The 15,045-nt window shown below is 40.1% G+C and overlaps 1 protein-coding gene across 4 annotated transcripts in view; it reads left to right on the top strand.

Moving 5' to 3' along the window:
* rasgrp3 (RAS guanyl releasing protein 3 (calcium and DAG-regulated)) overlaps positions 1–15,045 on the top strand; it is a 48,501-nt gene that overhangs the window by 9,578 nt on the left and 23,878 nt on the right. The window contains exon 1 of one of the 4 annotated variants that reach the window (XM_029752864.1): positions 1,312–1,967. The exons of the other annotated variants lie outside the window; for them this stretch is intronic. The gene's annotated coding sequence lies outside the window, so the exon portion shown is untranslated. Of the gene's footprint in view, positions 1–1,311; positions 1,968–15,045 lie in introns of those variants that run through there. 4 annotated transcript variants of the gene reach the window in all.

The following is a 15,045-nucleotide window of genomic DNA, read 5'->3' as shown; positions in this document are numbered from 1 at the left end:
CCCCCCCCCCCCCCCCCCCCCATGTCCTTATGCCCCACCACAGACCCCAGCGGCCCATGTGTAAGCACCTCTGTTTACAGGTAACTGCTCACAACAACTCATGTGGAATAACCAGATTTCCCACAATGCAACATATTCTACTGTATGTCGTCCACCTCCTCTATCTGAGACAATCGTTCTGGATCAGTAAGCAAACTCCCCGTTGCTGGAAACACATTGTTTTGTTTTCTGTTTGTTTGTGAAACGCTCTTAAATTGAACAAGTTTGAAACATTGACTTCTATTGACAAGAGGACCAAATACCGAATGAAGACTTGCATGCATGAACAATACCCTTGTAAGTCAAAGATCTTACATAACAGATTAAGTGAACTGCGTGACAACACAGCGGGACCTACAGTACCACAATACTTTCCAAAACAAGAAGAACTTATAATGATTCAGAATACAGAATGAGATGGGAAAGGGAGGACAGACGACAACATTGTTGTTGGAAACATTTTGAAATTGTCAACATACCATTCATGATAAGTGTTGCGCAAATCCAAAACGGAGACAAATCTATTTGGCATATAGACAACGTTGCGACTTTTTTTGATTTAAGGAATGATATTCTGTTGGACCAGACTAACTGCATTGGAGGGCAAAGACATAATCATTAGTAATCATTTTATCAGGATTTCTAGTCCCAAGAAAACCATAGCCATCAGTACACTCTTCTTGGAGTAGTTGAAACTGCTACCAACATCTTTTTTTCTCCATATATGAATGGATGCTAGTGTGGAAAAGTCACACATTGCCTCAATATTGTCTCTTTATGTCAAAAGGCTGCATACCAAATCAAATTTATTTATATAGCCCTTCGTACATCAGCTGAAATCTCAAAGTGCTGTACAGAAACCCAGCCTAAAACCCCAAACAGCAAGCAATGCATGTACCATATGTCACCAGTATCACTGGAGTAAGAGTAACATCTTCACATGAGAGCAGACATTGAAAGGAAGACTTCTCCTGAGAAGTGGTAATGCAGTGTTAATGGGCGGGGATGTTCTGTAGAAGCCCATGGTCCATTGTTGCTTGTTACTTGCACGCCCAAGCGACAGGATATGCAGTCATTGTTTTTGTTTAGTTTTTTGTTTTTAGACTCTGGAGAAGACAAAACGATGTGTGCAGCGTCAGAGGGGGCTGGGTTTGCAACATTGTCACGCATGCGCGCGCACACACACACACACACACACACACATACACTGAAGTTGACTGAACACGGATGGGCTCCCTAACTCTCTGGTACATGCTGCCTCTGTCTTTGCTGCTCCAGAGAAGGGGAATTGATTGGGCTCCTATTGCTGAGGGCCAAATAGTTTCAGCCCTGTCGCTTTGAGTGAAAGCAGACATCTGTTAGCCAGGGTTAGTTCTCTGATGTATCTCTGGATATTTTCACTTGGTTTAAATTAGTGTCTTTGGTGGAGTGACCGCAATCCTTGAGAGAGAGATTGATTTGGTGAAAGAGCGAACAACAACAACCCCCTCCTCTTAAAGGTATTGTGACACATTTCCTGCCCTCCTCTTTTCCACTTTACCTTGTGTTGGCCCTATTTTTAGTCCAGCCCAGGGAAACAGTCAGGTAGAGGCAGGAAAACTAAGTTGGGAAAGAATAGGAGGAAGTCTACTTGCCATTTAGACAAACAATCAGCGGTCTAGCAGGAGTGAGTTGCTGCGCTTTACGAGGAGAGAGGGAGAGAGAGAGAGAGAGGGGACAGCGAGAGGTACAAGAGAAGTGGGTCAGCCACAGAAAAGACCAGAGAAGATACACAGTACTGGAGCAGTATGCTGGTGTTTCCAGTGAATGGGTATGAGTAGGAGAAGGCCAGGCTCTTTAGGTGGATTTGAGTCTCTCAATCAGAGGCCATGTGTGGAAGGTGGTGGATCCAAGTCATCTACTGGTAGGACCTGACTGTTCTTCCTGAGGTAGGTGGGGCCGTGCATCTTCAGCTTTAACACAGGCTCTTCACTTTGTTTTGGGCTGTTGAGGTTGCTGAGGTGAGGACGGCTCATAGTAATGTGTGGAATGGAGTCAATGGAAGGGTATTAAAATGTGGTTTCCATGCGGTTGATACCATTCCATTGACTCCATTCCAGCCATTACTATGAGCCGTCCTCACCTCAGCAACCTCTATTGGTTTTGGGGTCTGGTTGTAGCCCAACCGCGTTCAGTTTCTACAGTAAACTAACATTTTTGCTTTGTGACTGTTTTCAGTACCTATTTGTCGCTCTGCTTTTCTGACAAAGTTTGAATGTTCTTGCACTGTCAAAGTGACATTATGTCAGTGTAATCTGGTGAAACGTGATGGTGGTTAGCAAGGTGCGGAGAAGTTGGAGGACTCTGCCAAGGTTGATGCTTTCAACATGGTGGGATTTTCTTTATGGATTATCTTAATTGGCTGCTATAATATGACTCCATTTGAGCATGTATGTGGGTTGAGCATTAGTTAATGTTTGAGCCCTGTTAGAATCCGCTCAAGCTGAGAAGTCAAGCTGAGCGTGCGCTATGCTCAGAATGTAGACCCCGATACCAAGGGAATGACGTTGCCTGAGATAAGAAGGGGGCACACTTCATTGAAATTACATCCATCTGACGCTTCCTCGCTCCCACAATGCATACCTGCAACAAGAGAGCCCTCTTCAACAGACCCTGCCTGATTAATTCACAGATCACAATGTTTCTTTTAATTGTATACACCTGTCTAAAAATTAGGGCACAATCAGAATGTGGACACGATCAGGACAAAGGACAGATGTTAGAACCAGGTATTAACAGGGCTTTAGTGTCCTTTCTCTCTGTATTCTGTTGGAACATTTGCATAATGAACCATTTGAACTTCTCAGATCTCTTAGGGGCGATTCCACGCCAGGATAGTCCGAAATAATTTAGGTATTTCAGATTGTTCTGGCAATTCTCACATAGAAACGTAATTGGGAGAAAGGATGTTTAACACGCTTTGTATCACAAACCATCTTTCTGAAAATCATGATGTAAGCGGGCAAATATTTTCGGGCTATCCTGGCGTGGAATCTCCCGTAGTCCAGACTTAATGCAAAGCGTGTTATAGTACAGCGCACTATATAAACAATTATTTAAGGTCATTTAAGTTGGGCCGACATGCGCGTCATTTACCATAACGTGCAGCGCTATAACACACATTGCATTGAAACATCCCGATAGTGTATTTCAATGTGTACATATGGGTTTGTTATTGTGTTGTTATAATGACCTCAGCCAGTAACCTCAGCCACTTCAGAAACATGGTTGGGTTGAGGTGTTTGGATCAATACAGTGGTGGTCAGGCGATGGTGATGGTGGTTGTTGTCAAGGAGTGATTGTAGAGATGTGTGTGTATCAAGGTTACTTTAGAGGATTCATCATATCCTTCTCATAATAATAAATCATGGCAAACTGTTCCATATTTCTATAGTGGTCTTAAACCTGCTATATGAAGACACCCTTTGTGTTGAAATATACCTTTTTTTATCCTCAGCCCAAATGCGCCCACATTCATATACTGCAGCAGTGTGTCTAGCTGAGGGATTGCCAGTAATGACCATTGAAGTGTTTCATAGCTGTGTAGAGAGTGGTAACAATGGTAAGCTTCCTGGAAAACACACAGAGATGACCTCCTATCAATCAGTGAATCAAAGAATGAGACATTGCTCACTGGGCACAGACGTCAGTTTAACATCTAGTTTTGATTTAGTTTTGAAAAGTTGGGTAAAAAAATATTAAATACCCTTACATTGATGTCTTTTTGCAAATCCAATCAGTTTTCCACGTTAATTCAACGTCATCGCATAGATATTTTGGATTGAAATGACGTGGAAACAACGTTGATTCAACCAGTTTTTTCTTGGAATACGAACATTTATCATAGGCAAAACAATTATAGCCATTCTCCACCCAAGGCCAATAGTATGGGAGCCATGTCAGTAGGATTAGAAAAAGCCATGCAGCTTTGTGAAGAAAAAAAATACTGTTTTGTTTTATAAACTGCTAAGGCCTTGAATCCTTCAAGGATTCCGATCAATGATTTGTGTGACAAAGTTACAGAGAGACAAAGATGATACTCCCACAAAAATGCTAATCTTCCCTGTCAGTGCTTATGATGAGAGGTTAGCATCTGTTGTTGTAGCTTAACTTTCATACTTGTCATTATTAATGATCCATTCATTCATTTTCTTAACCCTTGCAGCATTGAGAAAATTCTAACCTCCTCACTTGGAAAGACAATTACTTTTATGTCTAAATAATAAACATATGTATGAAAATACCCTCAAACAAAAGGTGATTCTGTGCTACTGAGTCAAATTGCTTATTTGATCTCAAATCCCATATGCTGGAGAATAGAGACAAAATACAAATTCCAGCTTCACTGCCCAAATACTGTACACATGTTAAAGACTGTATTAGGGTTGCCATAGGTTGCACAGTATTATGGAAAAAGTGCTGTAGAGTTAAGCACCCAATTAAAACCCAATCCTATATAAGTGATGTCAGTAAAAAACCCGTCTTCTATAGGTGATGTCAATTAAAACCCCATCCTCTATAGGTGATGTCAATAAAAAACCCATCGTCTATAGGTGATGTTAATAAAAAAAACATCCTCTATAGGTGATGTCAATAAAAAAAAACATCCTCTATAGGTGATGTCAATAAAAAAAACGTCCTCTATAAGTGATGTCAATTAAAACACCATCCTCTATAGGTGATGTTAATAAAACAAACATCCTCTATAGGTGATGTCAATAAAAAAAACATCCTCTATAAGTGATGTCAATTAAAACCCCATCCTCTATAGGTGATGTCAATTAAAACCCCATCCTCTATAAGTGACGTCAATAAAAAAAACATCCTTTATAAGTGATGTCAATTAAAACCCCGCCCTGTATAAGTGATGTCAATTAAAACCCTGCCCTCTATAAGTGATGCCAATTAAAACCCATCCTCTATAGGTGATGTCAATTAAAACCCCATCATCTATAGGTGATGTCAATTAAAACCCATCCTCTATAAATGATGTCAATTAAAACCCCATCCTCTATAGGTGATGTCAATTAAAACCCATCCTCTATAGGTGATGTCAATTAAAAAAAACATCCTCTATAGGTGATGTCAATTAAAACCCCATCCTCTATAGGTGATGTCAATTAAAACCCCATCCTCTATAGGTGATGTCAATTAAAACCCCATCCTCTATAGGTGATGTCAATTAAAAGCCCATCCTCTATAGGTGATGTCAATTAAAACCCCATCCTCTACAGGTGATGTCAATTAAAACCCCATCCTCTACAGGTGATGTCAATTAAAACCCCATCCTCTATAGGTGATGTCAATTACAATCCCATCCTCTATAGGTGATGTCAATTACAATCCCATCCTCTATAGGTGATGTCAATTACAATCCCATCCTCTATAGGTGATGTCAATAAAAACCCCATCCTCTATAGGTGATGTCAATTAAAATCCCATCCTCTATATGTGATGTCAATTAAAATCCATATCCTCTATAGGTGATGTCAATTAAAATCCATATCCTCTATAGGTGATGTCAATTAAAATCCATATCCTCTATAGGTGATGTCAATTAAAACCCCGTCCTCTATATGTGATGTCAATTAAAATCCATATCCTCTATAGGTGATGTCAATTAAAATCCATATCCTCTATAAGTGATGTCAATTAAAATCCATATCCTCTATAGTTGATGTCAATTTAAACCCACATCCTATATAGGTGATGTCAGTTAAAACCCACATCCTTTATAGGTGATGTCAGTTAAAACCCACATCCTTTATAGGTGATGTCAGTTAAACCCACATCCTTTATAGGTGATGTCAGTTAAAACCCACATCCTTTATAGGTGATGTCAGTTAAAACCCACATCCTTTATAGCTGATGTCAGTTAAAACCCACATCCTTTATAGGTGATGTCAGTTAAAACCCACATCCTTTATAGCTGATGTCAGTTAAAACCCACATCCTTTATAGGTGATGTCAGTTATAACTCCTATCTAGTATTGGTGTCAATTAAAACTCCATCCTGTATACATTATGTCAATTAAAAACTCAATTTTGTATAGATGTCAATTAAAAAACCCATCCTGTATACATTATGTCAATTAAAAACTCCATTCTGTATAGATGTCAATTAAAAAACCCATCCTGTATACATTATGTCAATAAAAACCCCATCCTCTATAGGTGATGTCAATTAAAACCCCATCCTCTATATGTGATGTCAATTAAAATCCATATCCTCTATAGGTGATGTCAATTAAAACCCCATCCTCTATAGGTGATGTCAATTAAAACCCCATCCTCTATATGTGATGTCAATTAAAATCCATATCCTCTATAGGTGATGTCAATTAAAACCCACATCCTCTATAGGTGATGTCAATTAAAATCCTCTATAGGTGATGTCAATTAAAAAAAACATCCTGTATTTGTTATGTAAATTAAAAAACCCATCCGGTATTCGTTATGTAAATTAAAAAACCCATCCGGTATTCGTTATGTAAATTAAAAAACCCATCCTGTATATGTTATGTCAATTAAAACCCACATCCTCTATATGTGATGTCAATTAAAATCCATATCCTCTATAGGTGATGTCAATTAAAATCCATATCCTCTATAGTTGATGTCAATTTAAACCCACATCCTATATAGGTGATGTCAGTTAAAACCCACATCCTTTATAGGTGATGTCAGTTAAAACCCACATCCTTTATAGGTGATGTCAGTTAAACCCCACATCCTTTATAGGTGATGTCAGTTAAAACCCACATCCTTTATAGGTGATGTCAGTTAAAACCCACATCCTTTATAGGTGATGTCAGTTAAACCCACATCCTATGTAGGTGATTTCAGTTATAACTCCTATCTAGTATTGGTGTCAATTAAAACTCCATCCTGTATATATTATGTCAATTAAAAACTCAATTTTGTATAGATGTCAATTAAAAAACCCATCCTGTATACATTATGTCAATTAAAAACTCCATTCTGTATAGATGTCAATTAAAAAACCCATCCTGTATACATTATGTCAATAAAAACCCCATCCTCTATAGGTGATGTCAATTAAAACCCCATCCTCTATATGTGATGTCAATTAAAATCCATATCCTCTATAGGTGATGTCAATTAAAAAAAACATCCTGTATTTGTTATGTAAATTAAAAAACCCATCCGGTATTCGTTATGTAAATTAAAAAACCCATCCTGTATATGTTATGTAAATTAAAAAACCCATCCGGTATTCGTTATGTAAATTAAAAAACCCATCCTGTATATGTTATGTCAATTAAAAAACCCATCCTGTATATGTTATGTCAATTAAAAAACCCATCCTGTATATGTTATGTCAATTAAAACCCACATCCTTTATAGGTGATGTCAATTAAAACCCACATCCTTTATAGGGGATGTCAATTAAAACCCACATCCTTTATAGGGGATGTCAGTTAAAACCCACATCCTTTATAGGGGATGTCAGTTAAAACCCACATCCTTTATAGGTGATGTCAGTTAAAACCGACATCCTATATAGGTGATGTCAGTTAAAACCCACATCCTTTATAGGGGATGTCAGTTAAAACCCACATCCTTTATAGGTGATGTCAGTTAAAACCCACATCATATATAGGTCATATCAGTTATAACTTCTATCTAGTATTGGTGTCAATTAAAAATTCCATCCTCTATAGATCAGTGGGTTAACTGCCTTGTTCAGGGGCAGAACGACAGATTTTTACCTTGTCAGCTCGGGGATTCGATCTTGCAACCTTTTGGTTACTAGTCCAACGCTCTAACCACCACCATGCTTTACCGTAGGGATGGTGCCAGGTGTCCTCCGGATGTGATGCTTGGCATTCAGGCCAAAGAGTTCAATCTTGGTTTCATCAGACCAGAGAATCTTGCTTCTCATGGGCTGAGAGTCCTTTAGGTGCCTTTTAGAAAACTCCAAGCGGGCTGTCATGTGCCTTTTACTGAAGAGTGGCGTCCATCCATTTCCACAGAGGAACTCTGGAGCTCTGTCAGAGTGACCATCGGGTTCTTGGTCACCTCCCTGACCAAGGCCCTTCTCCCCTGATTGCTGAGTTTGGCCAGGCGGCCAGCTCTAGGAAGTGTCTTGGTGTTTCCAAACCTCTTCCATTTAAGATTGATGGAGGCCACTGTGTTATTGGGGACCTTCAATGCTGCAGACATTCTTTGGTACTCTTCCCCAGATCTGTGCCTCGACACAATCCTGTCATGGAGCTCTACGGACAATTCCTTCCACCTCATGGCTTGGTTTTTACTCTGACATGCACTGTCAACTGTGGGACCTTATATAGACAGGTATGTGTCTTTCCAAATCATGTCCAATCAATTGAATTTACCACAGGTGGACTCTAATCAAGTTGTAGAAACATCTCAAGGATGATCAATGGAAACAGGACGCATCCGAGCTCAATTTCGAGTCTCATAGCAAAGGGCCTGAATACTTATGTAAATAAGGTGTTTTTGTTTTTCATACATTTGCAAAAAATTCTAATAACCTGTTTTCACTTTGTCATTATGGGGTATTGTGTGTAGATTGATGAGGATGTTTTGTTGTTGATTTAATCCATTTTAGAATAAGGCTGTAACGTAACAAAATGTAGAAAAAGTCAAGGGGACTGAATACTTTCCGAATGCACTGTAGGTGATGTCATTTAAAAACCCTGTACTCTATAGGGGACGTCAGCAGCCATTTAGTGTCGCTCATTAGGGCTGCTGTAGGTAGGATTCGTAAGGCTGCAGGCCACTATTCAGGCCATTATCTGCTGAGTGATCAGAAGAGTCATGTGACTGGCTGGGGCGTGCATACACAAACTCTCTCTCTCTCTCTCTCTCTCTCTCTCTCCCTCTGTCTGTGTGTCTCTCTCTCTCACGCCTAACAACAAATGGCTGTGGTGGGCAGCTGTTGCTCTCTTCCTGCCAAATCATTGAGCAAGGCTCCAGCCATGTGTGTCTACAACAACATCTGCCCTTGCCTCATCCTCTGTGTGTGCCCTGACTGTCTGCTGCATGGGCTCTGTTCAAATACTCCAGGTCTGGATGCCATACCTTATCAATGTCTGCTGTGTTTTTCTCTCCTTTTTGATGTGTGTGTGTGTGTGCACGCGTGTGTGTGAGCCTGTGCGATCGGTGTCAAAGTGTGTGGATGTATGTGTATGTGCGGTAGTGTGGGGGGGGTGTTGGTTTTCTGAGCAGAGCTCCTTTGATTTTTTTGGAGTGTGGGGTCACATGGGGGCTGTGTTACACTGCTGGGGGCTGTGTTTACAAACAGGAGGAGGACCAGGGTACCATACTGCACTCTACCATGGGACTCTACTGCAGCCTGGAGCACTGGTCTGGTTGACTATATCTAAGATAGTGTAGCCTTTGGGAAGAATGTTCTTTGCCCTGGACTCACTAAAGGATGACATTGTTGCCATGTCTTTTGGTGGTGAGACTGCACATTGATGTATTAGGGCATTTTCAGTGTTAATAATATGTTAAAGACAATGAGTGAGATGCTTGTGGCACTGTTAACAGAGCATTTTGAAACAGACAGAAAAGGCTTATGTAAAACCTTATCGTTGTTGTACATCTTACTCTTTGCGCTTGTTTATCTCTGTATGTACTATCTATTTGTTGTTGGTGGCTAAGAGACTGCTTGTATTGTTCTCTGACTTGGGGTTGATGTGTGCTGTGTTTTGTTTTTGCTAGGGGTCAACAGGGCAATGTGCTCTCGCCTCTCTGTGTTACAGTTGTCTGTCAGAGCAGAGGAAGAGAGTGGTTCTTTGATGATGTGCTAGTGACACTAGTGGTCTGGCAACAGTGTGTGTGTGTGTGTGTGCAAACCCTAGGCAGAAACACTTGCTTATTGTTGAACAGACAGTACAAGTCATGCAGAACTGATCCCAACATGGCAGAACTGACCTCAACAATGCACGGCTGTATTCAAACCAGCATGAGTGAGGAAAGTTAAAATGCAGCAGTGTATCCATTCTTCTCATATGGATATTGAAGAGTACTGGACTTTACTGCTGGTAAAGCTGATGCAGAATGTGACCAGCGGTGACTGGTGGTGACTGTAATGCAATATCATATTTGTTAAAAAAAACATGTTTAAGTAGCTCATAATTCTTAGTATTTTCCTATGCTTTATACGGTAGATGGAACCATGTAATAAAAGGCAGCAGAATTCTAATACTGAGAGACAAAAGGTTAAAGCAGAGATTTGGCTTGGGGATTATCTAGGAAGAGGGAGGGATATTTTGGCTTGGGCTCATTATTTGTGGACTGTAGCTGTTAATTACACATTCTCCAAAGAAGTACATACAGTGAGGGAAAAAAGTATTTGATCCCCTGCAGATTTTGTACGTTTGCCCACTGACAAAGAAATGATTAGTCTATCATTTTAATGGTAGGTTTATTTGAACAGTGACAGACAGAATAACAACAAAAAAATCCAGAAAAACGCATGTCAAAAATGTTATAAATTGATTTGCATTTTAATGAGGGAAATAAGTATTTGACCCCTTCTCAATCAGGAAGATTTCTGGCTCACATATGTATTTTATACAGGTAACGAGCTGAGATTAGGAGCACACTCTTAAAGGGAGTGCTCCTAATCTCAGTTTGTTACCTGTATAAAAGACACCTGTCCACAGAAGCAATCAATCAGATTCCAAACTCTCCACCATGGCCAAGACCAAAGAGCTCTCCAAGGATGTCAGGGACAAGATTGTAGACCTACACAAGGCTGGAATGGGCAACAAGACAAATGCCAAGCAGCTTGGTGAGAAGGTGACAACAGTTGGTGCGATTATTCGCAAATGGAAGAAACACAAAAGAACTGTCAATCTCCCTCGGCCTGGGGCTCCATGCAAGATTTCACCTCGTGGAGTTGCAATGATCATGAGAATGGTGAAGAATCAGCCCAGAACTACACGGGAGGATCTTGTCAATGATCTCAAGGCAGCTGGGACCATAGTCACTAAGAAAACAATTGGTAACACACTACGCCGTGAAGGACTGAAATCCTGCAGCGCCCGCAAGGTCCCCCTGCTCAAGAAAGCACATATACATGCCCGTCTGAAGTTTGCCAATGAACATCTGAATGATTCAGAGGACAACTGGGTGAAGGTGTTGTGGTCAGATGAGACCAAAATGGAGCTCTTTGGCATCAACTCAACTTGCCGTGTTTGGAGAAGAAGGAATGCTGTCTATGACCCTAAGAACACCAACCCACCGTCAAACATGGAGGTGGAAACATTATGCTTTGGGGGTGTTTTTCTGCTAAGGGGACAGGACAACTTCAAAGGGGCGATGGCCAGAGCCATGTACCGTCAAATCTTGGGTGAGAACCTCCTTCCCTCAGCCAGGGCATTGAAAATGGGTCGTGGATGGGTATTCCAGCATGACAAGGACCCAAAACACACGGCCAAGGCAACAAAAGAGTGGCTCAAGAAGAAGCACATTAAGGTCCTGGAGTGGCCTAGCCAGTCTCCAGACCTTAATCCCATAGAAAATCTGTGGAGGGAGCTGAAGGTTTGAGTTGCCAAACGTCAGTCTCGAAACCTTAATGACTTGGAGAAGATCTGCAAAGAGGAGTGGGACAAAATCCCTCCTGAGATGTGTGCAAACCTGGTGGCCAACTACAAGAAACATCTGACCTCTGTGATTGCCAACAAGGGTTTTGCCACCAAGTACTAAGTCATGTTTTGCAGAGGGGTCAAATACTTATTTCCCTCATTAAGATGCAAATCAATTTATAACATTTTTGACATGCGTTTTTCTAGATCTTTTTGTTGTTATTCTGTCTCTCACTGTTCAAATAAACCTACCAATAAAATTATAGACTGATCATTTCTTTGTCAGTGGGCAAACGTACAAAATCAGCAGGGGATCAAATACTTTTTTCCCTCACTGTAGAACTTTTCCTTATTCGGGTCCTTTGTCTTTTCCAGTTGACAGGTGATGATTGTTGTTTCTGTCTGACTCTGAACTGTGTGGTCAGAACAGAATGTACAGCAGAGAGTCATTCTGCTGACTGACACTTCCTTCTAAAAGCTGAGGTTTGGGTTTAAGTCAGGATGCTACACTGTAAAAATGTCTGTTGTTTTTACGGTAACTTAAAGACAAAAAGTTGCAGTATGTTACCGTACGGTATTTTACGGTATCCAATACTGTTACTATAATTGATTTACACTACCAATAATGCTACTGTAGTCATTATACGGTAACAAATACTTAGTGTAATCTTTGGTTACGTTGTTTTACCCTAACTTACAGTTAACTGCACTGTTACCTGACTTAGGATTTTGGCTCACAACCTATTGGTTGGTAACTACTTGAATTTCCTACTGCGCCACCAGGTCAGTGACAATACAAGAGAAAAATAAAGTATATATACGAGAACGTGGTATTGCTGTAAAATGACAGTATGCTGCTATTTTCTCATTACATTACACTCTTGTAAATTATATTAACTGTATTTTTGCGGCAACTCAGTAGCCGGTAAGCTATTGTAATTTTACATGCAGTACAATCTTGTAAAATGGTGTACTGTGAGCACACTTGCGACTCAACCTCTCCTGGGACTTGAACTCACAACCTCTTGGTTGCCAGCAACCTGAAATGTCATGCTACACCACCATATCTGTGGGTGTGATGGAGATTGGCCACAGACTTATTGGCAACAATACATTTCTGCACTTTGCTAAAAGTTTCCCAATATCAAGTCAATAATTGTGTGACTATCTGATTAAACCAACGCAAAAATAGTAGTGCTATTGGACATAAAGTGTGCATGAATGCTCTATGGATTTGAACTTGCAACCTATAGGTGGGGAGTGCATCAGTATTTCTGCAGTGCCACCAGGTACATATTTATTACCTATAACATATTTTCACACACTCTCAAAAATAAGAGTATGGTTTGGCAACAGCGTTGTTCCCTGGGGTACGAAAAGGTCAAAGTTACACATAAGAACTCACATGGCATTGGCTGTTCAGTATCTTTTAAAGTATTTGTGTTAATAATCTATTTTTATAGTACATTTTCTACAGTGGGGGCAATATGCTGGCGGGGCTCATTAGCGTATTTGGGGCATGGTCTAAAATATGTTGTTTCTGTGCCAACCGTTAGTGGAAGTGTTGTACCCGTTGAAGTGGTTTTATCGATTTGTTGATGAAGGTTGATCACCTCATTTGTCCATTTTCAGTTCTACAATCTAACGCAGTTCCACCTCCGACAGTGTCAAAACAACCGCTATGCGGATGTTTGCTAAAACGTATCTGATTTAATAGAGCCATAAATCTAACCATGTATGAACTTTTAAGAAATATTCTGTTAAAGTAATGAAATACCAAGAAAATGTTTTTTTTGTCAAGTTCCTTAAATGTGCTAAGAATGTTCCAAAGCCCATTGAACTATCCCGCACCATTCCCAGAGAGTTGCTGGGAATTTAGTGTTACCTAACTGGCAAACAGCAAGTTATTGTTAAATGTACATTAACTTCCAGTGATTTACTGTAGTGTAACTGGAATTATCAGATGACAACATTAGGCAAATTGATCAATAACCCACTTGCAACTAGCTGACAGTAAATTACTGAACATTAAACATTAACTTCCTGGTGACCAGCTGCCATTAAGTTACTGTGAAATGCCCATTAGTCTCTTAACAGTGCAGCTCTTCATTGTCACAAGCCCTTACAAATAGTGCTTGTTTCCTTTGAAATGGGGTCTGTTTGAATAGACTAAAATGAACAGCTTTGTGAATTAAATAAACATGGCATGCTAGCTCCATCCTGTTGGCGCAGGGGACTAATTCTATATATAGAGAACATAACATTATAGGTTTGAATCTCACTGATGCCGTGCCACAATAAAAAATAGGTCTGTTTGGGTACATCTGCCGTGGTGTCCATTTCGGCTCCAGGCATCAGCCGTTTCGTGCGGAAAATGCTTTTAAAAGCTGCATTGTTGGCTGCATAACGCACCTTGTGTTGAATCCTCGCCCTAGTGTATTTCAGTGCGTACATATGAGTTTGTTATTGTGTTGTCAGTTGTTATTATGACCTCAGCCCGTAACCTCAGCCAGCAACCTCAGCTAGCTCAGAGACATGGTTGGGTTGAGGTGTTTGCGTCAATACAGTGGTGCTCAGATGATGGTGGTTGTTGTTGGGATTGTAGAGATGTGTGTTTGTATTGAGGTTACTTTAGCGGATTCATCCTATCCTCCTGATAATAATAAATAATAGCAATCTGTTCCATATTTCTTTAGTGGCACTAAACCTGCTATATGAAGCAACTATTTGTGTTGAAATAGCTATTTTTCTTAGTACTGTGCAGTGCTTTTCTTTGGCCCAAATGCATCTATACTCACATAGCATGACCATTGTGTTTCAATGTTGTGTAGAGAGTTGTCTCAATGGTAAAGCTTCCTGGAAAACACAGAGATGACCTGCTGTCAATCAGTGACTCACAGAGAGACATTAAACACTTTCTTGGAGTATGAACATTTATCAGAGGCAAAAAATATAGACATTCTGCACCCAAGGCCGATCGTATGGGACCCATGTCAGTAGGATTAGGAAAATCCTCGCAGTGCTGTGAAAAATTGAATTGTTTGGTTTAAAAAACTGCTATGGTTTTGAATCCACAAAGGACTCTGAGCAATGATTTTGTTCGATAAAACATTTTATTTACAAACAAGCACCGTCCCACAGGGGAAAAAATGGTTGAATCAATGTTGTTTCCACGTCAATTCAACCCATCTATGTGATGACATTAAATTAAAGTGTAAAACTGGATTGGATTTGCAAAAGTTCATTTAGTCTAATTTTCACCCAACGTTTAACCTAAATCCAATGACATGGTGATTTTTTTGTTGATTTCACATTTAATTCATGTTAGTTGAAAACTCAACAAAATGTCAATCAAAACTAGACATTGAACTGATGTCTGTGC

Source organism: Salmo trutta, chromosome 5 (assembly GCF_901001165.1).
Source record: "Salmo trutta chromosome 5, fSalTru1.1, whole genome shotgun sequence".
NCBI lineage: Eukaryota > Metazoa > Chordata > Actinopteri > Salmoniformes > Salmonidae > Salmo > Salmo trutta.
This window is presented reverse-complemented; position numbering and strand designations above follow the sequence as displayed.